The sequence below is a fragment of the Desmodus rotundus genome, chromosome 6 (genome assembly GCF_022682495.2).
Source record: "Desmodus rotundus isolate HL8 chromosome 6, HLdesRot8A.1, whole genome shotgun sequence".
NCBI classification, from domain to species: Eukaryota; Metazoa; Chordata; class Mammalia; order Chiroptera; family Phyllostomidae; genus Desmodus; species Desmodus rotundus.
The window spans coordinates 6,213,816-6,241,126 of record NC_071392.1 but is presented as its reverse complement, the minus strand read 5'-3'; the positions used below and the strand labels follow the sequence as shown (position 1 = coordinate 6,241,126).

The following is a 27,311-nucleotide window of genomic DNA, read 5'->3' as shown; positions in this document are numbered from 1 at the left end:
TTTTCAAAAGTGCTTTTTATTTCCTCGCTAACTGCTTTTGCTCTGCAGCAATTTCCCTGTCCTTTATTCTCTATTAAATCTTAAAAATACCACGTGTTTGAACTTGAGAGGAGGAAGAGTTATTTATATATTTATGTAGTGCCTCATCCCACAGAGGAATTAAGAAAAAAGGAAATAGTTATATAAAGTCTTCTTTCTCCCCAATTCCCTAAAATAGTCGAGGATTACGAAATAGTCTATATTTCCATGATAGAAAGTGTATTTCATGCAATACTTCAGAGTTAACAAAGCACATCCCCTATATTATCATGCATTAGGTAGCTACTGTGAGGTCTAGAATTGTTCCTATTTTAGAGACAAGGAAAAAGAAATGAAGAAAACCCTCCCATGCCATGCAGGGCTGTCTGCTCCCTGCTGGCGCCATGACCTCCACCACCCTGCTGGCCTGGGGCCACTGCTGTCACGCAAAAGACAGCCTTCCATGGATGAAGCCCAGAGAGGCATCTTGTCAAATCCAAAATCAATCCTCAGTTAGTAATCACGGCACACACACACTCCCTCCCTGCTTCCGAAACATAAATGTCAAGAGCTACCTCGCTCTTTCACTGTCGCCTAAAATACACTTTACCTGTCTCCTTTTAAAATATAGAGTATGTATAACTGCCTAGCAATTAGACACAATTTTAACAGACTAACTGAAGGTCAGCCTTTGAAAGAGAGAAAACTGCTTTTACACGTATGCGCGAGACATCAGAACCATCCCAAACGACTCTGCCAGAAACGTCAAACCTTCTTCGTCTTTTCACCACGAGGAATCCCAAGACATCAGCACCTACTAATGTGCGAAAAAAGGGCCCAGGCCTTTGTCCAGCCGCCTCCTTGGTGGAAAATGACTGCCTGTGGGCGTCCAACTAGGAGCTGCGTCCAGGGTTCAGAGCAGCGAGGGAGGAACCCCAGTGCGGCTGCTCTCATTAGAGCAGGAGTTTCGGTCGGCTCTTTTGATAGTTTATCATCATCGATGAGTCAAGTGGGGGAATGAGAATGATGAAAACAAGACAAAACAAAAAATCAAAGCATGAGACACATCAAAGACTGAGGCAAAGGCCTGCACTTGACCCCAACACTCTGAAACTCACGGAGAGATCAAGGCCAAGGCAACAATATGGACCTTGCGTGAGATTTTGATAGATCTAGAGGGGAGATCTTTGCGAGATCAAGGGCATTAGTCTCTGGAGCAAAATAACAGCGGGTAGAAATTCATGTTCTGGTTTCTTAAAGGGAACTGGGCACTCTCTGAGCCACCCCAGCGCAACGCACAGAGGCCTTTTCAGGATCTACAGCTTGTGGGAGAGACAGGGGGATGTGGGAAACCACTCAGCATGGGCTCACTAATGAAACAGAAATCCCCCCTCTATGTGTATGAGTCCCCCATAAAGAAATGATCACTTTGCAGCAATCACACATTGCACTTAACACAACAGCCTGGACAATCCATCTTCACTAGATGTGTCTTTAAGTAACAAAGTAGAAAGAGAAAGTGCTGAGCCACATGAGTGAATGTCCAGAGGGACAGGCTAAGGGGGGATCCGTTTTTGCATCCAGCCTCTAGCACTTGGTCTGTAAAACATGTTTGCTGAATACCAATGACCTGGTATTTCACTTTATAGCCAACTGAACAAAGTAACTTGTTAACACAGAAATAGCTCATTAATCAGCGTACCTGCTATCACAGAATTGTCTTCTTTCTATATATCTGATTTTTGCTGTCTTATACAAGCTTTTCAACACAAAACCAGGAGAGCTGGTCTGGCCACAGAAGGGGGTCCATGTTCCGTAATGGACAAGAAGGCCTGCTTGGCCCCAGTGCAGCTGGGTATCTTTTGGCTTGTGAGCCCTTGAGATGTATAAGGAATACAGAGTAGAACAAATGCCCAGAGAGGGGACGCAGCTACCCTTGAGGGACCAGGGCAGCAACGATAGTCAAGGGTCTTCCACCAGTTGGAAAACTCTGTCTGCCCCACAGCTGCGAACGCCGCTTGACACGGTCGTCCAGCCTGTTCCAGTTAAGTGCCCCAAATATAACCATGCCTGACCACCACGTATGCATCTGAGCTGGTTCCAAGCTAAACGGAAACATACCCTGTGTGTGAGCTGGAGAGACTTTCCTAAATAAACTAGATGAACTTTAATGCTTAAGCTCGAAGTATCCATCTGTCACCAAGAGGTCCTTCTGCATTCAGTTGAACCTCTCAGGGAAGTGTTCCCAGGAAAGCGGGTCATACCAACCTTCTCTCTTCCCCTGTCCTCTTCATGCGGGAGAAGTGATTTTTAAAAAGCTAACTTAAAATATGAGAACCTTGCTTTCTTTGATCAGAAGTCACCATCTTAAATAATTACTATAGCAGTTGATCTGAAAAGTCCTTTTATTTTATCACAAATCATTGGTTTTGCCTTGGGGAACTAAATCCTCACAGCTTGAGATTTGTGATAGAAAGTTTTCCTGATTTAGCCCCAGGTTTCTCAACCTCAGTTGAGATTTGGGGCAGTGTGCTTCTTTGTTGAGAGAGGGGCGTCCTGTGCATGGAAGGGTGCTTAGCAGCATCCCTGGCCTGGACTCATCAGATGCCAGGAGCACCTCCCACAGGCTGTGACCACCCAAAATGTCTCCAGACATCGCCAAATGTGCCCTGAGATACAAAACCAATCCTGGCCAAGAGCCTCTGATTTAGCCATTAAAACCTAGCAACAACGTCAGCAACAACAAAAACAACCACTTTATTGTAATTACATACTTACAAATGCATTTCCTTAAATTGTAAAACTAAAATCATGTATCTGTGTTGCAGTAACTGATTTTAATTCTTTTATAAGGGGGTAAGTAAAAGAAAAAGCAGTGTCCTGTGCACTTGCGCAAAACCCCACTGTTACCAGACAGGCTGAGACTACTCCCCCTGCCGCGTCAGAGAGGGGGAGCCAGTGTCTTGTGGTCCATCCCCCACACAGTTCACACACTAAAGAAATGAGTACGAGCACCTGTATCTTCAAGGTGTTACAGAAAGACTTATTTGCACGTGTTTCAAAATATTTCATGAGACAATCATCAATCAAAGTGATTCCTGTATAAGTCCTTGACCATTTTTTTAATCCTCGCCCAAGGACACATTTACTGATGTGAGAGGGAGAGACAGAGAGAAACACTGACGTGAGAGAAAAACATCACTGACTGGGGATTGAACCTGAAACCTAGATACGTGCAGTGCCCAAGGATCAACCCGCAACCTTTTGTTGTACAGGAAGACGCTCCAATTAATGGAGCCCCCCAGCCAGGGCGGTTCTTTAATGTTTTCAAGGTGTTTTCCCATGCATTGTGTCACTTTAGACTCACAGAGCCACTGTTTTTCATAAGATTGTAAACAGAACATAAAGAGTGACCTGCTGGGATAAGCTCAGATGACCTAGAGAGCCTGCGTCCACTGAAAGGGCTTGAATCATACTTCTTGATGTGGGCACTTCTTCCCTCCTCCACGGATGTGAGAAGAGGGTGGACAAGACTGTTCTCAACAAGCCTCGTGGACGCGATGTGGTCAGACAGACCCGCTGGGAAGCAAGCACTTCCTTGCTATTCTTCTTTAGCCCCCTGATTTATTCATAACTGGTACAAGCTACAATCCTTTAATTTGTTTTGGACTTGCTTGCTCTGTTTCCCCATTGGAATGCCGGTGTTTAAGGTGGGGAACGCCACATTTGTCTTGTTAACAGATAAACACTAAGCACCTACTGTACAACTGAGAACAGCTGGCACTCGGTGCGTATGTACTGAATGAGCTAGAAACGTAAATGCGGGATCAGCACTGGGGTGGGTGGGGAAGCTCCCTGAAGCCTGAACACTCTCCCCGAAGGGTCCCCGGCTCAGCTGCCTGACAAGGATTCTCCTCTGACATCCCCTCCCACCCCCATGGAAAGACCACTCTGATGCAGAAAGAATTCAGCTGGTAGCCTGTTTTCAGTAGTTAAGACCTGGGGCATGCTCAACAGCCTTCTTTGTGCAAGTCTGCTCTCCCACCCTAAAAGAACCAGGTGTCGGGGTGCTAATGGCGCAGGCCTGCCCTGCCTTCCTTGATGAGCTTGGGAATTCTGTCTGATTTGCAACTACCCACTTGCAGAACTGCATTAGCTGATTTGTCTCCAGCTCAGCCCAGAGAAGGGGTGAAGAGAGAGGGGCTTATTGAGGGAACATAATCAAGTCCATTTCCTTTATTACAGTTTTGGGGGAAGAAACACATCCTGAAATGGTCAGATTTGCTCTCACAGGGCTTCTCCCAGGCTCTGAACTTTCAAACTGAAGACTGAATTCTTCCCTCCCTCACCACAACCACCAAGTCCCCCACTTCCAATGACTAGCAATGAGCGGAGCTTTCTCTAAGCTACGGATCCTCCTAGATATTTTACATAAATTATCCCAGTTTTCCCCACAACAACCCTAGGACGAGACCTTCTTCTCTCTTCTTAGGGATAAGGAAACTGAGATGCAAAGGTATTGAATCGCTTGCCCAGGGCCAGCCTCCTATACACTGTAAGGCAATGGGAATCTGAGCCCAAGACCTCTTGTCCTCAGTGCCTGGGCTGTTGGGGAATACCACCTTTCACCATTAAAAAAATAACAGCTTTCCTGAGATACAGTTTACATACCCAAAACTTCACCCATTTACAAGTGATAAATCAATGTCTTTCGGTGTCCTCACGGAGTTGTGCAACCCTCATCACAATAGTTTCAGAACACTTCCTTCACCACAGAGTGCAACCTCACACCCACGAACATTCACTCTCCATTCCCCTTGTGGTTTTAAAGCTTATATTCCCACCTGCTATTTGCCTGGCCACTGAAAATGATTTTGCTTTCCTTGATCAAATTTCAGTTGAGAACCTCATCAATCCTTGCTTCTCCACATGGGTCTTTCTCCTGGGTGCCTGTCCTACTCTTTCCTCTAGGACGCCGAGGTCAGCCAAGAGCTTAGGTCAGCAGCCCTATTCGTCTCATCCAGTCACAGGATTCACAGGAAGCTGCCTGCTGGGGCCTCCTCTCAGAGGGACAGGGATCCACCATAAACTTTACTGAGAAGGAAGATGTGAGACTTGTTTGGCGGGAATAAAAACGTAGCTCCCAGTCCTCCTTCTTTAATAGTAACTTAACATAGCCTGAATGGGGAGGTGAGAAAAGAACCAGAACTTACTGTGCCCCTACTGTAACCTGAATGCCATACAGCAACTCTACAAGGTAGTTACTGTGACCTCTATTTGATCAAGTTCAAATAGACACCAAGTTCAGAGGCTGACTGACTTGAAGTGTTCTTATAATAGTGCCAGCTGTGCTTCCGTGGAACAAAGTCAAACATTTATTGCTGGTGTTCGGCCTGCCCAACGGAGTTAACTAGCACCCAGGGTGACGATTTAACCACACAAGGTGACAGAGGAGGGCCTAGGTTGCTCTAAGGGCTTTGGTCAGCATGGCCTGCCAGAACGGTGCAGTTTGCCGTGGGAATTTTTTCTGTGGCTTGTTCAGGTTCTTTCCTCTGGCCATTACACAGTGCTTGATTACATATGGCTTTCCTTCAGAGTGGATGTAAATAGCACCAAAATGTTTGAAAGAGCTGCAGTGCTAAAAAGGGGGGGGGGGAGGGGGATGAGAAATAGGCCTCGTCTACTTGGGCTCCTGAGCACCTTGGCTGAGAATAGCACTAAGAGCTTTTCATATGGACACCAGGACACCTTAGTGTTGGGGGATATTTTACTCAGGAAAAAGCTTTTAAAGAGAATTATTTCATAAATGGGCTGCCTCTTCAGTGACTCTTTCCAATTTGTATAATTTTTCTAAGACGAATAAGTCTAAACTCAAGCTTGACCAGGATGTTAACAGGCTCATCTAAATTTATATTTCAGTATAAATTCTTTCACCCTCAAAGCTCTTCATAGGAAATATTATTTAATCACAAAACCTCACTGGATGAATCTTGAAGATTAACTGTTTCGCTTGTTATATTTCTTAAAAACTTATTTTTTCCCTAGAATTTTTAAAGGGATTATTCCTTTCTTCTAAACTCACATGTATTATGGAAAGTGTTCACTGATTACATAATTGGGTGTAGCACTGATATATTAATTATAACCTGTGAACTTTGAATAAATCCTTTCCTCAAGGAGTTTTACCATTAAAATCTGGCTACATAATTTATGAATCTTAAGTGACTTGGCTTCTGTGCAGTTTTTTATGTAAGCTAATTATCATTAAATATCAAAGATTTTCAGGCTTCTCCTTCCATGTGCTTCATCCTCTTCTTTTCTATTAGTAGTTCTTTTTCCTACTTTTGAGAGTTCCAAGATCCTCTCACTTCAGCTCATTCCTACCTGCCTGTGGAGCCGAGCTCACAGGGGTCGGTCATTCCATGTCTGGGGAGATGCCCCACACAGGAGAACGGAAGCCCTTTCACTGCTAGTCCAATGGTGCCCTTCTCTTACCTTCGGAACATTACTCTCTGCTCTGCACAACCCAAGTTCATCAGATCCCTGCTTCTGTTGTCAAGACGTTCTGTCAAGTTTCCCTGTGGTGACCCCCACTCAAGGCTTTTTATTTCCCTGCAAGGCCATGTTAGCGTAAAGAATTGGTATCTGTAGCCACCCAAAACTGTACTTTGTATGAAGGAGGGATACCAAAAGTGTACAGAAAAAACTAGTCATTTCTATATTTAGTCTATCAGTGTCCTCACCAAACCCTGAACAGCCTCTTCCTCAGCCAGATTTCCACCTCACCCAATATTTGCCTTCATGTCTAAGTCTACTCAGAATCAATGAATATATACTGTGAGATGACTTTGCAAGAGGTAAGAAATGTCATGGTTTGATAGGTCATGAGGGACCTCTAAATGTCATGTTCCACCTACTGCAGCTGCCTACCCCAAATCTAAAATCCGTGGCATAATTCGTCCTCCATAATTCATCATCACTCACCTCCTTGAGAGGCTAGAGGAGCCGGGTCAAAGCAGGCTGGGTATTGGCTGGATATTAGAAAGGCAGGCAGAGTTACCAGAAGGCTTGATGTAAGGATGTGACCTGTATGGAGCCATAATACAAAGGCATATCTACAGGCAAGAGGCAAAAACCTGAAATATTTCAGGGTTGGGGGACGGGGTTAAGGCGAGTTAAGGCGAAGGTTAGCCTGCAAGGAGTCTGAAAGCAGCTGCCTTGGTTCAGCACCACGGAGAGCACCAACCGCAGCCAGGACCAGAACCCCCTCAATCCAAGGTTCCCTATTGATTGCTACCTGGTCTCCTCCACAGAGAGCGCCTGGACCCAGTGTCTGTGGTTTATGGAATGTTCAATACATGTCTTTGAGTGAGGTGGGTGTCGGGCAGAAATAACCCAGTTCTCCATTCTTCTATCCTTGGAGGTACTTTGTCAAGAGTATTCCTGTAAGGCCCTGCATTTCTAGGCATGGGAGAAATGCATTTTTAAAAATTTTTTCTTTATATTTACTATTGACACTATTACAGATGTCCTCATTTTCCACCCCTTTGCCTACCTCCACCCAGCCCTTGTCCTGCCCCCCTCTGGCCATTGCCACACTGTTATCTGTGTCCGTGGTTTATGTATACATGATCTTTGGCTAATCTCTTCACCTTCTTTCATCCAGTCCCGTCTCCCCTCTGACAGCTGTCGGTGTGTTCCATGTAGCCATGCCTCTGTTTCTATTTTGTTCATCAGTTTATTTTTTTAAAATGCCTTAATTAATAACAACCACAAAAGACTGTCACGTAATTTTGGTGAGACCAGAAGCAGCACCTCACAGCTCTGAAGAAGACCTCCATGTGTTCAACCACAGCAGCAAAAGGAACTGTTGCCTACTTTGCTAAAACTTCCACACTCATCGGCTCCAGTTTACCCCTAGAGGTTTATGCAGTAAGTCAAATACCTTTTTACTCAACAATCCTTGAAATACTTAAAGAAAGGTAATGTGTCTCTCAGCCTTCTCTCCTCAAGGCTAATTAATCATACCCCACTTCTTCCACTGGTGCTTAAAGGCATCATTAGTTTTTATATCTGTGCTTTTGTTTGACAAAGACAATCTTAAAACATGTACCCCAGAATTTCTCCTAGTATTCCTGGCCTGGTCTGAAGCAAGTGTATTTATCAGGGGACTGTTAGCTCCCTGCTTGCATCTGGAAACTACTTCTGTGAGTACAGCCTGGGAAGCCACTGGGTTTGCTTAACAACTACTTACCATGAGCATAGACTGATACTGCCGTCAACTCATATGGTCAGGTCCTTTCGCCAAAGTCTCTTCAGTTTTAAACTTGAACAATTGATTTCTAAAAACGCAAGGGCAGAATTTTTTCCAAGTAAAATGTATCTTGATATCTATCCCATGGTTTGGCCTACTGGGACATTTAAATGTCTTTAATGATAAAATGATCCTCTTGACTTGAGTATTCTGAAAAGTCTGACAAGGATGGTTTGCATGCCTTTATTCAGATTATGGATTCCAATCCTTAAAAAGATACAGCTAAGGACAGACTCATGCTTCCTCCAAGAACATGATTCTAAGAAATCCTTAAAACATGCCCTCATACTAGAAAGCAGATACACATGTCTAATTTATCATGTTAATACTTATGACAGAAAAAAAGTAATTTTTGGTAGAAATTAAATTTAGGAAACCCAAAATGGCTGCAAGTATTTGATATTTTCTTCTGTAAAATCAGAAATGAAGGATTTTTCAATAATCCATTTAATTTTCATCAGTAATAACACTTTTAAGAATCTACTTTTAAACACTGTGAAAATAAGAACATTCACCCTCAGCCCCTTGGCATACTCTGATTAACTGCCTGCCAGGAAGATGCATAAGAAATTGCCTCTGGTTTTGAATATCTGAGGAGAGAATTGGTTATGGGCACAAAAACTACTCTGCAAGGGAGGAAGACCCTACCGTAAATTAATATACAAAACTTCAAGGGGCCACTTTTACATTGAGCTTAGTAATAACAGGCAAAATGTGATAATAATTTATTAAATACTTTAAGGAAACCTTACAGGGTACTGTGAAAAAAAATTTTTTTAGTACTTTGTATAATCTCAATTCAAGTTAAATTTAAGAATTTTTGTCCATTCAGATTATGCTCAATGTATATGGAGGATTTGTATAATATGTATTATTTTATAGAATCAAAAGATTTCAAGATTGGCAATAAGTTTATTCAACCCCTCGCAAGCAAGCACACTTATGTTAATTCAAAGGAAGGCAGTGCTGGGTCCCAATCTCCAATTTCTGGCACCTCTCCCATCTTCATTGAAAACCTGCTAAAAAATTTCAATCCTGTTGCCTGTAAATGTGAAACAGACAAGCTTCTCTCATTCAAACATCTTCCCGGCCATTCATGCACATATTAGCATATGTATTCATTTCTTGTCTTAGCAATAATGCTACTGCTGACAGACAACAGGGCTGAGCCTATTCCATCTCCCGGGAACACATTCCGAAGGAGCTTATCACTGAGCTTCCCCACGGCACCCATGTCTCTCTGTCACCCAGAACAAAAGCCGTTGTGCCTCCTCCTGCAACATACAACACTGACCATTATGCGGAGCATGAGAAAATGGCTTCTGTGACCAGTGGACAAATCCTCAGAGACAGTAGCTAGAAACAAAGAGCCGGAGCGTCTATGGAAAAATCTTGTCCAAACGAAAAGCAGCAGAGTACACCACACACAACACAGGCGTTAAGGAGTTGGTGAGTTCCACCTCTACAATTTACTAGGTAAGGGAATTAAGGGAGGTTCATGTCCCTCTCTGAGCCTCATTTCTTCACCTTTTGGCAACTGATACTATGGAAGAAACCAAAGACTCCTCGACACACAGATGTAAAAATTTCAGGTACGGATGTACGCCCAGAATCAAAGCTTCAGCAGTCAAGAAACCTACTGCCTCTGTAGACTCACTGTCCAGATATTCTCCAAAGAACCAACAAAACATGGTCACTCACCGTCCATTTGTACGATCTGTCCCTTCCGGCTTTTGAATCAATTGCTCAAGGGGGTGTTAGTTGCAGCCCTCCCCCAAGTGGGATCTCCCATGGGTCCTGTCTCCTGCAACTTTGAGGGTAGGAAACTCTCTGAGGAGTATGCCTGCTCACCACAACTGTATTAATTCTTATGGTCCTGCTGTGCCCACACAACACTACTGCATGTGGTTGAGCAGCGCCCAATCCCAGGGGTGCCGTACTCACCGCAGGCCCTGTGAATGATATGCCCTACACTTGGCAAGTACCCAACCATATACACTGGGCCCTCACAGTCTTTCTCAGGGGCAATGCCTGCCCATAGCTTCGGATGGTGCAGAAGCCCTAGGTTTTCACCTTCGATTCCATGTAACCCATTAAGTTTTAACATTGATTGGAACCTTAATGAGGAATCAATTAATCACAAAGTATTTACGAACCATTGGTGCTTTGAAAGGAACAAGAGGAATGTAAAAGCACAATCCTGCCCAGAAAGAATTTATAATTTATAACAGTCTTGTTCCCCTTAATATTTCAGGAAGATCTTAGTGGTAATAAAACATGTGGGTGAATTCTTACACTTTGGAGAAAAGGTGATTTATAAACATGAGTTATTTTTATTGACGACAGAGCCCCAGCTGGCTCTTGGTGAGTTCCGGATACCCCAGAGGGAAGAAACGCAGTGATTAAGAAGCATTAGCAGCTGCAGTTTCTTCTAAGCGACTTTGGTGAGAGGAGCACCAGGCCAGGGCAAGCAGGGGCCACTGGTCCCACTAACTAGTTCCCAACCTAACTAGTTCTGGGGGCGCTATCTTTCAGCACTCCTGCTGAGACACCCTGATCAGGCCACACGCAGCTCCTGTGAGCCAAAAGCAAACTGTCCAAACTATCGCCCATCAGATGGAGTTCCAGTGCCTGCGAGGACACAAAACAGGACACCCTGCCCACCGACTGGGTCTATTTAACCTGTCAGTTTTCACATGCGGAAGGCTCTCAGGAAAGGGTCCACAAAAGAGATGCTTTTGTAGCCGTTATTCTTTGCAAGGCCTTTGTCCGTCCCCCTTTCAGATGTCTCCAAAATACAGAAACATCTACCCAGCCTGGTAACAGCCCCCGAGCCTGGCAAACTCAGAGCATCATTGGTGGGGGTTCGGGGGGCTAGTCTTAGCATCTGCACACACAGTTGCACGTGCACACCCATGCACACATGCGCACTCATGCACACAGCTGCAGGTACATGCATGCACGCACATATAGGGAACCATTCCACGCATGGGAAATGTAGCCCAGCCCCCACTCGGAAAAGCCAGTGGGGAGCGAGGTCTGGCAGGCAGGACCCACACCCATGGATAGGTTCTCTGATGGGGAATGGGGCCTGGATTGTACCTAGACTGCTATGAGGCTTGCTCTTGCTTAAGCTCCCTCACCCTGAATTGAGGCAGCAAATGTTTGCTGAGCATCTTTAACTTCCTAAAGTCTGTGCTAAACCTCCCAAGCATAGAATGTGACCAGTTCAGCCACTTTCCCCCTTGAGCTGTAACATCCTTCTCTTTGAAGTAATTAGCAGCATTCTGTCCTTTGTTGTCTGTAAAAGGTAACCACCTACAGTGAACCTGTGCATAGTAAATGAGGACCATCCTTGATGTAATGTGACCAGAAAAGCAACAAAAGCCTGTCCAGGCAGGGGTTGGACTCTCTCTTGGGCTCTCTCTGGCCCTTTTGCCCTCTCTCTCACTTACAGAGTGGCCATGCCGTCCCTTTTTCTCCACAGGATTTCTGTAGTCCGTATGTATTTGTCTATTGCTGCCACAACACAGGATCCTGCTGGCCTTGATCTGCATCACACATGTGCCCACAATGAGCTGCCCTCTGTGGCTATTAATGAGAACAGTTCACATTTCTGAGCTTCATCTAAAACATTGAGTTTGGTGGAGCCTGAGTTGTTTTGGGCCTTTTGGGACTAACAAACATTTTCTTTTACATTTGGGAACTGACATAACATTATCGACTTTCTAGTGCATCCAGTAAAACCATTTAAAAAATTTCACTGTTGCTACAACCATCATTTCATAAAGAGAAGACATTTTTATCCCTAAAGAAGTTGACAGAACACCGATACAGAAAGAAAATCTTCGTCCTTCAGCATTACACAAGACAGATGGCCACTTTACCACACACAAGCACTCACGTGCAAACACGTCATACATAGTGTATGTCACTGGCTGCGGAGTGGGGGAAATTCTGGCCCAGCCCCCAGGGTCCACCTTCCATAGCTCCTGGACTCCCTTATGCTGAGATCTCTACTCGTTCTCCCTTTCTTGGATTCTGTGGGGCTGATTTCATAGAAATGTTAACTTCTCCAATGCATATCACTCAAAGCAGTAGAGGTGCAAATTTTTCTTAAAAATCTCCCCCTCTTGTGGAAAGTTTTTAGCTGGTTCATCTTATTTTCACTGTAGATTTTAAAATTTACTTAAAAAAAAGAGAGGTGTGGAGCTATGTGGCAGCCACTCTTTCTCCTTCTGTCTTCTAGGGCACTCCTGCATGACTCTGCTCTTTCCGGTCTCATGGGGGGAGAGGGGACACCGACCACAGCAGGGTGGGAAGAGAGTGAGGAAGAAGAGTTCTGCCCAGCCTTCATCAGACTGTCCAGAGGAATGGATGGAAAGTGACACTATGTATGTGTCACGGATATAAATAATTTCTTCATGTTCAGCAAGAACTAAACTCCTTCCGCTTATCAGGGTATGCTGTGACCTCAACTTTAGGGGTCCTCCCTGGGGGGCCCCCTGGGGAAGTTCCCCAGGGTCAGAAGAGTCTCTAAGTATTGAGTGCATCCAAAGACGCCTCTAGGAATCCGACAGGACCAGATTCCATGCGGGCACTAGCCCTGTCAAACAATACTTGGTGAAGGGTCCCTCAAAGACAGTGAACTATTTGGAGAGTCCAAAGTTAGCTGTTTGATTTCCTCCAAATCCAAAAAGGGTTTCTCAGAGATTTCTGGAATGCATAGCAGGCTCCTTCCTTTCTTGGAGGACTGTGGGGAGAGGCCTATGCCTGTCAGACATAGCACCGCTGTCTGTGAGGCATCCTGTCAGCTTGGCATGTCCTACCAGAGTCACCAAGGCACCTGATGCGTCCCTGCAGCTAGCATCTCAGAAGACAGCAGATGCAGGAATCTCTTCCGGTGCTCCCTGAACCACCTGGGGCAGGGGTTTGGGCAGACAGCTCCTTTTTATTCTCCATATTGATTAATTCTTATAATGAACCCAAGGAGCTATTTCGGATCTGCCCAGGGCAACCTGCACATCAGTGGGAGGCTTTTCCAGGCAGATGTTCTGTAAAGCAGGGAGCCTGGCGAGCCAGCCTCTTGCAGTGTCTGTCACAAGCAGTGGCTTAAAATTACTTCAAGGCAGAAACGCAAGCTTAGGGTCCATCTATCCGCCCTTGGCATATGGAACACTGTCAAAGCCAGGTAACTTCTCCCTGTCTAAAACTAACACTAGGTGTGTCCACATTTTGGTACAGAGCGGAAAATATTGCACGGGCTATTCACTAGCTGTTCTTTTCCCTCTTCATTGTGTGGCAGAAGCCATCTCTGTGCTCCACCGCTTTTCTGTTCTGCCATCAATAGTGTCTCACAGAGCCCCAAATGGCTCACTGTTACGATCATCATTAGGAATTATTTCTAACTGGCAAGGAGATTAAGCCTTTAACTCCCACATAAGAAGATGGGGCTTTGGAGTCTTTGAAGGAGCCCTAGCTCACACAGTTCAGTTCGAGGCAGGTTTCTTTTTCTTTTTTTCCCTTCACTACCCTTCCTCTCTAAAATTTTCCCGGATGAGACCCTGATGGCGCCAGCACAATAATGGTAACAATGGGTCCCATTTTCTCATTAGTCCCCTAAGGCTCCAAATGACTCAGAGAAAAGACAAATGAATGAAGAATAAGTGACTTGCCCAAGGGCAGGTGCAGCCCGGTGCCAGGCTACCTGTTGGCATCTCCATTGCAATAACAGTCACCCTTTGAGGTTTTGGTGACACCACTGCAGGCAGAGGATGGAAACGAGGGAAAGGTGGGCAGAAGGAAAGAAGTGCACTGGGCACCTGCTACGGATGAGGCCCTCTGTCCTGTCTGTGATAGATTTTGACCTTCGTGACAACCCTGTGTGATAAGAATCATTATACCCACGCCCCTAAAGGCCAGTGCAGAAGGGCTTCTGGAAGGACTCGTCCAAGGTCACTGAGCCAGCAAGAGGCAAAGCAGGGGTTTAACCGCCTAATTCAAACCCTGGTGGTGACAAAGCAACAGAAATGTCTTTAATTTGGCACAGCCGCTTTGCAAAATTTTAGATGAATCCAAACATGAAAACTCCACTCAACGATTCCTTTGTGTTACATAGCCTTAAGAATGTTGATCATTGGCTTTTTATTTCCTTTACAGTGTAACTAAACAGAGCAAATACATTAACTTGTCAACTATGTGGGTTAAAGTTCCAAGTCATCTGGTTCCAGCCCAGTCTGGTGGTGGGCTAGGGGCCAGGAAAGCACAGGAGGGTCCTGTCCTGGGAGGATCCCCAGCCTGAGATTCAGATTTCCAAGTACACATCTGAATGGCTATTTTGGTCAATGACTGGTTTGGATTTTACAGACTTATTGTTTTTGTTTTGTTTTTGGAAAGTGGATGTCTGCCATACTACCAGGCTTGCTTTAGGATAAAATGTTTCCCCCTCAGCTGGTCTGCTGCCCACCATTTACTATCGGGAGATGTCTGCGGAGAGGTAGCCTTCCTTCAAAGCACTAGACACACCTAAATGTGTTCATCTCCCTTATGGAAATGCACATGTTCTGCAGAGAAACCTCTCTGTCCTGGTACCGCAAGCCTAAGAAGCGGTGAAAGAAGTGACTCTTGCCCAGAATTCAGGCCCACGGGGGAGTACTTATTGGCCCAACTGCCTCCCTTCCTCCATTCCTCCCCCCCTCTTTCCTCCTTGCCTCCCTCCCCTCCCTGCCCCTTCTCTCCCTTCCTCCCACTCTTTCCTTCCTCCTTCCCTCCCTCTCTCTCTCCCTCTGTCCCTCCCACAATGCTTTCTTGCCACCACATACAGAAGAGACCCTCAGCTAGACTTGCGGAGAGCAGAGAACACCCAGGCAGTAGTCTTCAGGGAGGACCCCTGGAAGCAGCCGGTAAGTGAATGAAGTCATTTAGCCACAGGGCGACTTAAGGAGGTTGTACTTTCTTCATCATTTGATTACAAGCATGGACTATTTTAAATAAAAATTAAAAAGAAATGAAGTATGTGAGGATAAGTACACTGGAAGATATAAACGCTCATGGGACTTTGTGACTCAAACACTTAGATTTCTTCCCAGCCTTGAAAGTGCCCACGTTTTTGTATTTTTCAATCAGAGTTTTAGTCTTCGAATCCCCAACATCCTGTAGCTTCTATCAACCCCAGGTCTTAGATTCCTCTTCTAACGAAATTTTAAAAATCACACTGAAAAGCAACTCACGCTTTGGGATGAAAATAAACCCTGACTAGGTTATATTTCATTCTACAGAAAGTGTTCAGCATTCAACCTGCAGAATCCTAGTTGACAGAGCAGCATCCTGTAATTACCCCTAAAGGCCATTTCATTTGATAATATATGCACCACCATGCCTAATTTACATAACGCTTCACAATTATCCATTCATATGCAAATGTCAGGCTAAAGATTACATGGCCTAGTAATGCAATGCAAGTACTTCTCTGACAACCACGCTCCAGGCGAATATAGATATCTAACCCACAAGGCCTCTCAATTTCAGCACAGAAATGACTTGTGGTGGCCAAGAAGGAAGGTAACCACGCACAACTTATCACAGTACAAAGCTATGTAAGTTCACCGAACTATTGCTGTGCAGTCTGGGACACTAGGCTGGGCACCCCGGTTGTGAGTACGAACACCGGCTTTCTCTCTTTCCACGAGGGCCTCCATGAGGTTAGAGAGCCTGGGAAAAACTAGCAGCACCCAAAGGCGGGGAGTCAAGATTAGACACGGGCTCCCTTTGGACATGTAATGCCCATGGAAATAACTTGCTGGGATTGTGACACTCCAGTATCAGATAAACTTGCCCATGGGAAGGGGCACTGTGTACTGTGTACTTTGTGTACTGCGATAAGGACAACTTATCACAAAGCTACGTAAGTTCAGTCCTTCTTCTCCTGTCCCCAGCAATAATCTGTCTAGAAAGGAAGAGGAAATGTAAGTGAGAAGAGGAAGGCGGACCTATGACACTATAGCATCACTCTTGATGCATGTTAAATATACTAATACCAGGAGACTCAGTGACTGTTCCCATAGCAACCATAGCTTGCCTCCTGGACCTGGTAAATTAAGTTAAAAAAACTAATCCCACTCAGAGCACCAGGAAACACTGCCCCAAAGCAAGGAGTACCGTGGTTAGGTCGCATTTCATATGAACAGAGGAGGCAGATCTCCCCAAGATGAGGTCCGGGGGAAACAATACTCACAGCAGTAACTCACGATGGGCTACTTGTTTAGGAAGAGAAACGTCTCCTTCCACTGGGACCACCTGAGCAGGTTCAGTGTCTGCAGGCCCAGGGATTCCAGAGGCATCAAAGAGAACAGGCAGGCGCCTTGTCCCTACATACTAAGGCCTGGGGGGAGATTTTGTACCAGCCATCCAGTGAGGAAAGGAACCGTAATGTGCACAGTAACTTAGAAACTTGGATACTTATGAGTGCCAGTTCTCGTTAGGTTTCCATGAAAACCTGAGAGAGAAAAGAGGGCAGGGGTCTAAAACTTGTTTGAAGGTCAAGGCTTCCAGTCTTAGGAGACTGTCAATGCAATTGATCATGTTCGCACCTGGACACGGAATTACCTGAAGAGAGGTGAAGACCAGGTTTTAAGTCAATGAGCAGCTTTTGGTGAATAACTAAACCTTGACTAATATTAATCCAATCAGGCTTTCTTGTACGGGATTTCTAGTATGAGAGGATGCATTTTCAGGTCCAATAAGGGATCTAAATCTTTAAAGGAGGTACTAATAAAAGGCCCTATACTGAGTACTAATTGAAGTTTAAAAAAATCAGAAGACACACACATGCTCCCCTTCCCTGACAAACACAATACATGAGGATAGTAAGCGGAGGAGTGACAAATCACCAACTGGTATCAGCCATGTCGAAGGTCCCTCAGGCAAAGATGCCAAATAATGTGTAATTTAATAAAAGACATTCTAGAATCGGGTCAGCAGCCTTTCTCTGCAACAAAACGTCTGTCTTCCTTCTTCCTGGTCCACGTATCTGCTCCTGCCCTCGTCTCCCTCGACCCTCTGACGCCATGTCAGCAGTCCACGGCCATAGCCACAGCCTGGACTGAGAGCTCTGAGCAAATACACTGTCATCAGAATCAATGAGTTCCAATACTCGAGACAGCCTCCTCTCTCACCTCCTTCATTAGTTCAAGTATTCCAAGTACTATAATTCTTCAACCTCATCAAAGCCCCAAGTACACCCAGCCTCCTCCCACCTCCACATCCTTTCTCTCCCATTCGGAGACCACAGCCCATTGTTACAATCTTGTTCTATCTTGCAAAGTCCCTAATCTCCTTTGTCCTTCTAGTCTTTTCCATTCCTCTATTATAACCCTACTCATGCAGGAGCCTCATGGATCCCTTTCTCTGTGCCCGCACAGAACGACTGAGGTGACCAAAGGTACGCGATCCCACTGGAAGACCTCACCTGTGGCCCAAACCGTCAGTGGGGCCCTTGGCCCTGCCTGGGCGCCTCTCAAGTTTCTCTGCTCAGCCTGCTCTCCAAGGGCCACATCACATGTTTTCTATTTTCCTTAAATGCGTCTCACTGGCTCTCCTTACTCTACGGGGATGTTGCTGAATTCTTACAGGGGGAAAACAAAAGGCATCAGGAGGGAACTCTTGTCAACTTCCTGTCACAGAACGCGCACACTCTCTGAGGTGCAGTTCAGAGTACAGAGGCCATGTCCAAGGGCTGGAGCATCACACTGTTGGGTCCAAGTCCTGGCCCTTCGATGTAAGTGCTGTTAGGCCTCAAGTGAACTGCTTCACCTTTCTGTGCCTCGAGCCCTCACCGATGAAGACACAATGACTGTACCAGCCTCAACGTGTGGCTGTTACGGGAGGTGACAGAGGCAAAGCACATGAAGGGTATTTAGCACACAGTAGGCACTCATAAATGTTTGGTAATTATCCCCATTTTTATAAATCTTGGCCCTCTATCATCTTCTTTACATCCTATTAAAATAAAGGCCATATCCTTCCTCCTTTTAAAGGCCAATTTCCCCATCAGTAGCTGCTCCCATCTCCTTCTCCATCCTCCGAGACCAGCTCCATCAGCATCTCCTCTCTTTCCTACTCTGGTGGCTCCTGTCTACCTGTATTCAGTAAGCTCAGAGGGATGTTGCTAACCGGTGAGCCATTAGCTTGGTGGCAGTGGGGAGGGGTTCCTTGTGTTTGCCAGTTTCTGGGATGTAAATACTCCTACTCTGGCCAATGTTAAGCTGCCAGTTTTTTAACAACTGGCTCCAAGCTTGCTGAAAATATAAGACTGGCTCCAGTACACTGTTGATGAATGCTGTAGTTTCTCTCACCTTTAAACAAACAAGCAAACATACAGCATCACAAACAAAAACGAAACAAATAACCTCTTAGGATTGCAACCCTTCCGGCCCCCAGTGCATGACCCAAACCGCGTCTGCACGCTGGGCTCCTGGAAGGGCCTGCCCCCATCAGCGGTCTAGTTCCAGATCTCTCACTCGCTCCCCACACACCCTGCTTTGCCTTCTCTCGCCGCCCCTCTGTGGAAGCTGCTGTAGCTACAGTCTCCAGTATTCTCCAGGCACAATGCAGCCCTGTTCTAACCTAACCAACGGGTGCCTCTGTGTCTTCTAGTTCTTCCCTTTCCCCATCCAGCCCCCCGTTGCACAGTCCTCCTCTTACCCTATGAGGTCCCAGCATGAAGGTTGGCCAGGGGTCTGTGTCCTGGACCCCCACTAGTGCCTCTCCAAATTCTCTCAAGAAAATGGTACCAAGGCTATGACTCCAACATCAACGCACGTGGCAATGACTGCCAACTTATTATCTCTGGCACCGGCAGCCTTCTGTGTTTTCTGATCCAAATAGGCATCGATTTTGACAGTAAAAGCACCATAACCCCGGCAGACTGGAGGGAAAGATCAAGACCTGGAGCACCAGCTGCCTTGAACAGCATTCAGCCTATCTGGAAAGAAGGGACGTCAATGCTGTAAGTTACGGGGGCAGGAGTTGAACCTGCAGGGCCCTGAGCTTTGCAGTCACACTGTGTGCGGCATGTCTATCATTGTAACTATTTGTGGCTGGGTGCACAGCCCAAGAGCTAGATCTAGGCAAAATGCAATTTTCCTTGGCATGAAATGGAACAAATGCAGGGCCCCTGGCTGCAGACACTGGGGTGCCCCTGGATACCCAGCACCCAGGCCTTCTGGGGTCATTTTCTAGGAGGGGAGGCTTTGCGATTTCAGGTCTTGGGCTTTATTGCCTCAAAGAGCTACTGAGACTGAGAAAACAGAACTCAAGGGCTCATATCAATTTTAGGGTAGAGCAAAATTCACTGAAAAAATAAAGAAACTGGAGGGCAATGTATTTGTGATTTGCTCCAATACTGGAAAATCCACTTGCATCACCCAGTTGAGAAAAACTAGTAGGTTACAATAACCCGCGAGACTTCTCAGCTGATTGGACCGAGAGACCAATCAGAACAACTGGGGAGTCAATTCTCTGAGCAATCTTAGGGGCAGGATTTTGCAAAAGTTGTATTTATGAGGCAAACTGTCAGAACTTAAGAGTGTCTTATAAAAATTGGGGTCCCTGGATTCTACAGAATCTCATCCACTCGTTTTTAGATAAAGCTCTTAAATTGTGGATGTCCGTGATTATTGATGGGTGGCAGGCAGTCTGAACACTCATATGCAGACAGGATGCTTTGAAAGTAAACATTTCAACCCAAAGGTGCAGACATGTGCCGTCAGTCACAAAGACTGTGAAGTTGATCGACATGAAGAAAAGGATGCAGTCCCCACCTGTGTGCTGAGCATCTTGCAACTTTCAGCAGGTCTCCTGGATGCTGGGGTACAGTGACTGTGAATTACGTAGCACTGGAACTGGAGTAAGTTTTTAAAATGTATTTAATTTGCTGATATTTCTACACTACTATGTATAGGAATCTGTTTCACCATGAGGAAAAAAGAAACAGAGTTTAGGGTAAGAAAAATAGTCAAAAGGGAGATGACTTCAGAAACGCTATCAGATTTTTAAAATACATCAAAACATCTTTGCTTCTAAATTATCCGTATTAACTTTAGAATGGGAAAATTAGCAAACCATGAATACAAAGTGTTAGTCTGGAACATTTTTAAAATTCACATTAAATTATTTTTAAAAGGCAGAATTTTCCTGCTACTAACACCATGAAGGTTAAAAAGTTTTCTGGAAATAAAGGTTATGTGGCTGATATATGTGTTCTTCTTGTACGCACTCTTGGATTGGGTTCATTCACAAATCTCAGAAGGACGAGTTTGAAATATGGACTCCAGGAAGGTTATTCCACTCATAAATAAAACGGTTCAGCCTCTACCTGCTGCTATGAAAATCTCAAATTCAGGGTTATGGGCATACCCGGAAAATTCGCATTTGAATACTCGAGACAAAATACTGGGCTAAGAGAACGAAGATCAACAGGTGACAAAAACAGGCCACAGAGAGCCTTGGCCCATGTCACTGAATTGAAGAGAGATGGAATGTGGGTCACCCACTTTATTTTCACACACAGGAAAGTCCCCGTACCTCCAGGTGTGCCCTAAATTAAGACAAACAAGATGGGCTGAGCAGTCAGCTCTGCAGTTCCCAGCTGCCACAGTGCAATTCTGTCCCGTTCATTCCCTCTCAGAAAAGTGTGGTAGCATGTCAGAGTTAAAGAGACATTCTCGCACGTGATCCAGCATGCACCCGCAGCTCTGGCACTTTGCCATTGGTAGGGACACATGATTTGTGACCTCGCATGTGTGATAATGTCACAGGTGAGAGCCAGTGTATATGCGACATGACCACATTCATTCCTAGGAAACACGCAGGCCTTCTTCCTATTTATTTCGGTTTTCAGGGGACTTACGAGGCTCCCTCCACCAAGGCACACACATTTTTACACTGGCCTGAGCAAACCGTAAATAAGAAAGTCAACCTTACAAAAGAACCAAAGAGTTACAGCACACGTAACTCACATAACTTGGAAATCAACGTGATACACAACATACTCGTGTAAACTTGTGGGACTGATGGCACATGACCTGATGGGCTGAAGCTCCGTGTGCTGGGGCTGGTTTACGAGAGGGGAGACAGTGGTACTCACAGGGTGGCTGTTCCAAGAGGCCCTGGAGAGATGATGCCCTTTAGCAGGTCTCAAGAAAATACTGCTTAGTAGTGATTCGGCTCCCTGGATGATCAGATGGCACCCTCAAATTATTGGAAGGCTATAGATCTTAAACATAGAGGTGGCCGATACAAATTAATTATAAGATAGCAGTTTGTAAAAATTCTGTAAGAATTTGACCCTGAAATATAAAAGTTTTAACAACCTCATTTTAAACCGATAGGTGGGTCACTTGTCCCCAAAGGCCTGTTCTCTCGGTCTAAGAGTCAGGACTGTACTGTGACAATTCTGCAGTGGCCTCTCCCAGGACATCTCATCACACCTCCACCATTGCACCTGCGGCCTCCTAGGGGCTCTGCTCTGATTCTGCACTGCTCGGTGTGGTGACAATTACCACCTTTACTTTCTACTCTGGTTTGGCCGGAGTCCCTGCCCTTCTTCCCCACAGGATCTAGCTCGGGAGGGCAGGAAGACACATATAAAAGCTGTTTTACCCACACCTTGCAAGTCTGTTCCGAAGAATGACCTATTTAAAAGAAAAAGTATCTGTTTCTAGATCTGAACCACTGGAATTAGAAATCCTTATTCTGACAGAAAAAGGAAAACCGAATTCCACTGCATCACTTACCAGCCCCTTCACCTGCAAGGCAGGATAAAGCTGAGAACTACAGGAACTAAAAAAAGAAAGGTCTGGGAAATGCAAGCATGAAACGAAGAAGTCCCTCAGAAGGGAAATTCTCAAAGTGTGCTTCAGTGCGGCGGGGAAAAGTGAACTGTGAATTGATGCAAAAATTTCTAATGTCTCACGTCTCAGAACACTTCCCAAATTTTTGATTTATTTCATAACAAGCATGTGTAGGTTGGCCATTGGAAAAATGATTTCAAATGGAACCCATCTCTAATTTTATACCAAAAGTGAATGAGACAATGCGTCTCAGACATAGTGATCAACTTTGCTGGAATGTTCCTATTCACTCTGTTAGAAACTAAGAATTGTAAGAATTTCAGAATCTAATTGTGGGTTATTTTGCTCCGTCTCAGCAGCATTAAGTTGAAAATGTTCTTATGTGAAGTTGGTCCCATTTTACCCTTTTTTAACTTGGAGAACGTGAGTTAATTGGCATGCTCACTCTGCATATTTATATCTTAAATCCTAGATTTGCTTGGAAATGTGAATTTTATCAGTTGTCAGAGGCAACTCAACATGGGATGGTGAGAGGGGGTGAAAATCAAGTTGTATTCACACGCAACTTAAGCAGGCTCCCATCTGGCTAAACGTTAAGCTTTCTGATGAGACCTGGGAGCTATTCCTTTGGGGGTGAGAAGACAGCCATTGTGGGAGCATCACTTTAAATCCTCATCACTCCACCTTCACAGTGTCATCTGATGGCGGGAGAGGCCACGCTGCTCAAGCCACCTGCTTCTGTAGTGTTTCAAGAGCCTTCCCTATCTCGTGGGAGTGTGATAAACATGCTCACAGAGGACGCGGTAGGATGAGAAAAACTCCTAGGAGGATGCAAGCTTCTCTGGTTCCTTCTTTCTCATCTTAGTGGAGGGCTAGGACCCCAAAAGGGCTTATCAACGTGGTTAGTCCACACCCTTTCTTGACTTCTAGTGACATCTGTGAACTTTAGGTGTCCGTGTGTAAGTTGTGTGTTACATTCAGAACCTGTGTTTAAGGAGCAAACTTGAATAATAGCCATAAATGAGGGACAATGATTAGCAAATGAGGTTTACCCTCAAGCTGTCATCTGTGACCCCTCATTTTCTTGACCAAAGCGTTCTTATTTGGTTCTGGCCATTACTGGTGGGATGGATTTCAGGAGGAAAGGGCAATCGAGTGGAGAGCAACACAGGCCATGGATTTTCTCTACGGCGACATCCCTTTCCTTATGGTTTGCAAGGAGTGGGGTGGGGGGCGTTCTCATCAGGTTACAGCTGTGTAATCCTAAAAGTTGAATAGATCAAGAGATTTATGGCAAACAAATCAGATTTCACTTCAACTCTTGCCTCCCATGATCCTCTAGTGGTCCAAGGCAAAGAAATTGCCAAGGGGAAGCTTTTTGGGGGGGATGGAATAGTCTATATTCTGATTGTGGTGCTGATTACATGACTGCATACGTATTTTAAAACTAAAGAACTGCACCCCCAAGGAGGGTAAAATTTACTGTGCTAATTATACCTTGATAAACCTGACTTTAAAGGAGAAGGGACAAAAAAAAAAAAAAGAAAACAAAAGAAAGGTCAGTCAGCATTAAAACAATATGTAACAACCCAGATGACCCTCAAAAACATTACATTCAGAGAAAGAAACCAGACACGAAAGGCTACCTACTGTACGACTCCATTTAGATGGATTGTAGGCAGAAGAGAATGAATCATTCACCTTCCCGCCCACATACACGCACATACACACCTCATGCTCCTCACCACACTCCCAATCCTAGAAAAAAATTGTTTTCCACAAAGCTGGCTTCACGCTCTCAGGAACAAAGTAGCAAGGCATTTCATAACTGTGTCTGAGTTGTGAGGGGCGGGGGGGCTCCTCTTCGAGAATAGAATCAACCCTGGGTGTTTTGCTTCAACTCTCCTGGACAGAGTTCCAGAGGAGGCCTGGATGGTGTACAAGCAGCTTATTACACCTCTCCCCCAGATTTCATTAGGCTACAAAATTTAGATCAATTTAGCGAGTAAAGAGGACAATTAAGTTTGGTATCACCTTCCTTTATTTGGGAGAACTTAAAAAGGAAAACCTCACTCTACAGTATCTTCTCTAGTAACACTAGGCCATGGGTGGTAAACACCAGGCCCGCAGGCCGAGTTGCCCTCCACCTTGTTTTATCCAGCCCGGGCACCTTGTTTCTACCCGGCGGCAGCGCCGAGCTCTCACTTAACTGTTAAGGAGTAGTTCCATTTATACAGTCCTAAAGTTACATTCGGCCCTTTGAAGGCAACTGCGAGGCTGATGTGATCCCCAGTGAAAATGAGTTTGACGCCCCTGCACTAGCCCAAAAAATTGTTCCCCAGGCCTTTCATTTGTCCATCAGATTAACATGAACAAGATTCCTTGCAGGCAGGTAACCCTAACATTGTCTGCACTCACGAGCATTATCTTAGGTCAGACATGACCCTGAAATATTATCCAGCCATTAGAAATAACCAGCTCTACAGCGTTCCACACACACACACACACACACACACACACACACACACACACACACACACACAATATGCGTCAGTAAATACAATGAAAAAGGACAGGGGGCCTGGGACTCAGGAAGAAACAAGTTGAGGATGGAGAGCGGCATTCTCTTTGTTTTAAATCCATTTAATTTAAAGTACTTTAGAGTCTCACATGCTACCTTTTAATTAAAATATTAAATAAAAACAATTAAAACCTTAAAAAATAAATTACAACCCAAATTCCCTTATAGGCTTTTGGCACCTCAGTCAAGTGAAGAGTGTTCCCCAAAGTGGTTGAAGAGCTTAAAAGGGGGCCCTTTAAAAAAGGGCTTGGGTCCTCTCAGCTTCACATGTTATTACTTCTGAATGCAAGTCAATGTCCAGCTCCTCCATCTCAAAATATTTTTAAAACAGTGTGAAATGTCCAAGTGAAATCCATGTTCTACAGATGTTCCAAGTTAGAACCACCCATTATCACTATGCAGAGAATCAACCTTCCCCGTCTGTGTTAAAAGCATGTGCCACCTGGTGATGTCACTGGTTTCTCTTACTTAGACAACAAGGCATGCGCAAATCTCACGCAGCTAGAATGAAGCCGATCTTCTGATACACAAAATTTAAATGGCTAATACATACGTCAAAAAATGTGTACCATTTCTCAGAAAACAGCCAAGGGGAAAACATTTTGAACTCTCAACAACCACAGTTCTTACTGAGGTGACCAGGTCACCTGTCACATTCAGCTGATGTAGACACCAAGCTAACCTGATGGGACAGTAGTGTGGCAATAGGTATCCAGAGCTCAAGTGTGTGCATGGCCGGCCATGTCGCTTCTAAGAATTTATGCTGAGTCAAAGATTAAAGATGAATGTGAGATTATCTATTAAGGAAGTCACCCCAGCGGTGTTTATAATAGTGAAAGTAGGAAAAACGTCCACCTGTGAAAACAGACACTGCCTGTCTAAAATATGACACAGCCCCACAACAGAATGGTGTCAGTCACTGAAGAACACGTCCTTCACTGAAGAGTACGTCCTTGAAGGGTATCTTAAGGGACAGGAAGATGTTATAGACGAGTCTGAGGGAGGAGAAAAACAGGCTTCTGATCTGCAGAGGTCGTATGATCTCACACTTTTACATATCAATGTGCATGCAAACACATGTACATATACAGATAATGTACAGGCACAAACACAGACAGAGCAGAGAATAGGGGAAATGCACCGGTGTGCCTACGGCCACCACCCCATGGGGGGGAACACAGGGTGACTTTAATTTTCTTCTTTAAACATCTTTCCCAGCTTCTAAAATTTCAACAATAGATATGTGCTGTTGCTTTAAATTGTATTTTGCATGTATTGATTTAATAATCTTTTTTTTTATTGTTGTTCAAGTACAGTTGTCTACATTTCCACACCCACCATTCTCCCCCGCCCCCTTTCCACCCTCAATTCTACCCACCCTTTGGCTTTGTCTATGGGTCCTTTATACATGTTCCTTGATGACCCTTCCCCTACTTTCCCCTCTTATACCCCCTTCCCCCTCCCCTCTGGTTACTGCCCAGTTTGTTCTTTATTTCCATGTCTCTGGTTATATTTTGCTTGCTTGTTTTGTTAATCTTAAAAAATACATTACATACATATGTGACACGATGCTGGTTTTCTGTGAATTTTTGTTGGTAGAAAAATGTCAGAGAAAAATCAAGGGCTATTATGAGATCATTTATTTAAAGATAAAAATGCTGATCCTTTCTAATACTTATAATAAGGGAAATTTAGAACTAAAATATAGGCTATAAGATATCACTTGTCCAAATGGTAGCAGGAATCAAAGGATTGCTGTGGGGAAACAGCCTCATTAGTCTTTCATTTCTATAGAACTCCTCTTTGCTGAACAGCTTAAAATGAGGCTTAGAGATGTTGCTAATTCTCTACGGAGTTTAATTCATACGGCTGCACTTGCGCTGGGATGAATATAAGTTAATTTGGAGCATAAGATAAACCCACCATTGACTTTTAGATAATTTTCCATTGATCAGTCAAGTCCCAGTGCCTAGCAAAGGGGTGGGACATTGCAGAAGCTGAGCTGACATTTGTCTGATAATCCTGTAAGCTGCTCTCTCCAGAGAGAGGGAGAGAGAGATGATGAAGACCAGAATCCCGTCTTCTTTGCTGACCCATCAGAGCATTGCCCGTGGAACATGGCGGGTGCTCAGTAGGGCCACACCGAATTCAAACTAGTTGGGAAGGCCCCCAAAAGTCCTGTGGCAATAACCAGGGCCACAGATGCCAGGTTGGTTTTAGAACAAGAACACGGGTGGGAGAAAGTGCTGGGCAGCTAAGGGGCAATCGAGGTATTTGACTGGTTTAGGGACCTGCAAATGGGCCATCTAAGCAAAATGCAAGCTGGTTGTGGTAGTTAGTTTGAGGGTTTTTTGTTGGTGGTGGTTTTGTTTTTTGTTTTTGGAGGCCAAATTACCAAGGCTTTCAGGCCGGAAGCAATAGGGGATGTCCCGGAGTGAGTGGGAGTGAACAGCTATTCCAGGATTATATTAGTGGGGGGCTCGAAATCGCTTTCCCATGCCCACTCATCTTCACTCACGCTCCCTCGACTGTGTGTAAAGGGGGCCCA

At 44.9% G+C, this 27,311-nt stretch overlaps 1 protein-coding gene across 4 annotated transcripts in view; it reads right to left on the bottom strand.

Annotated features, from left to right (window-relative positions):
• Positions 1–27,311, bottom strand: part of ELMO1 (engulfment and cell motility 1) — a 468,564-nt gene that overhangs the window by 163,255 nt on the left and 277,998 nt on the right. The gene's annotated exons all lie outside the window — the stretch shown is intronic.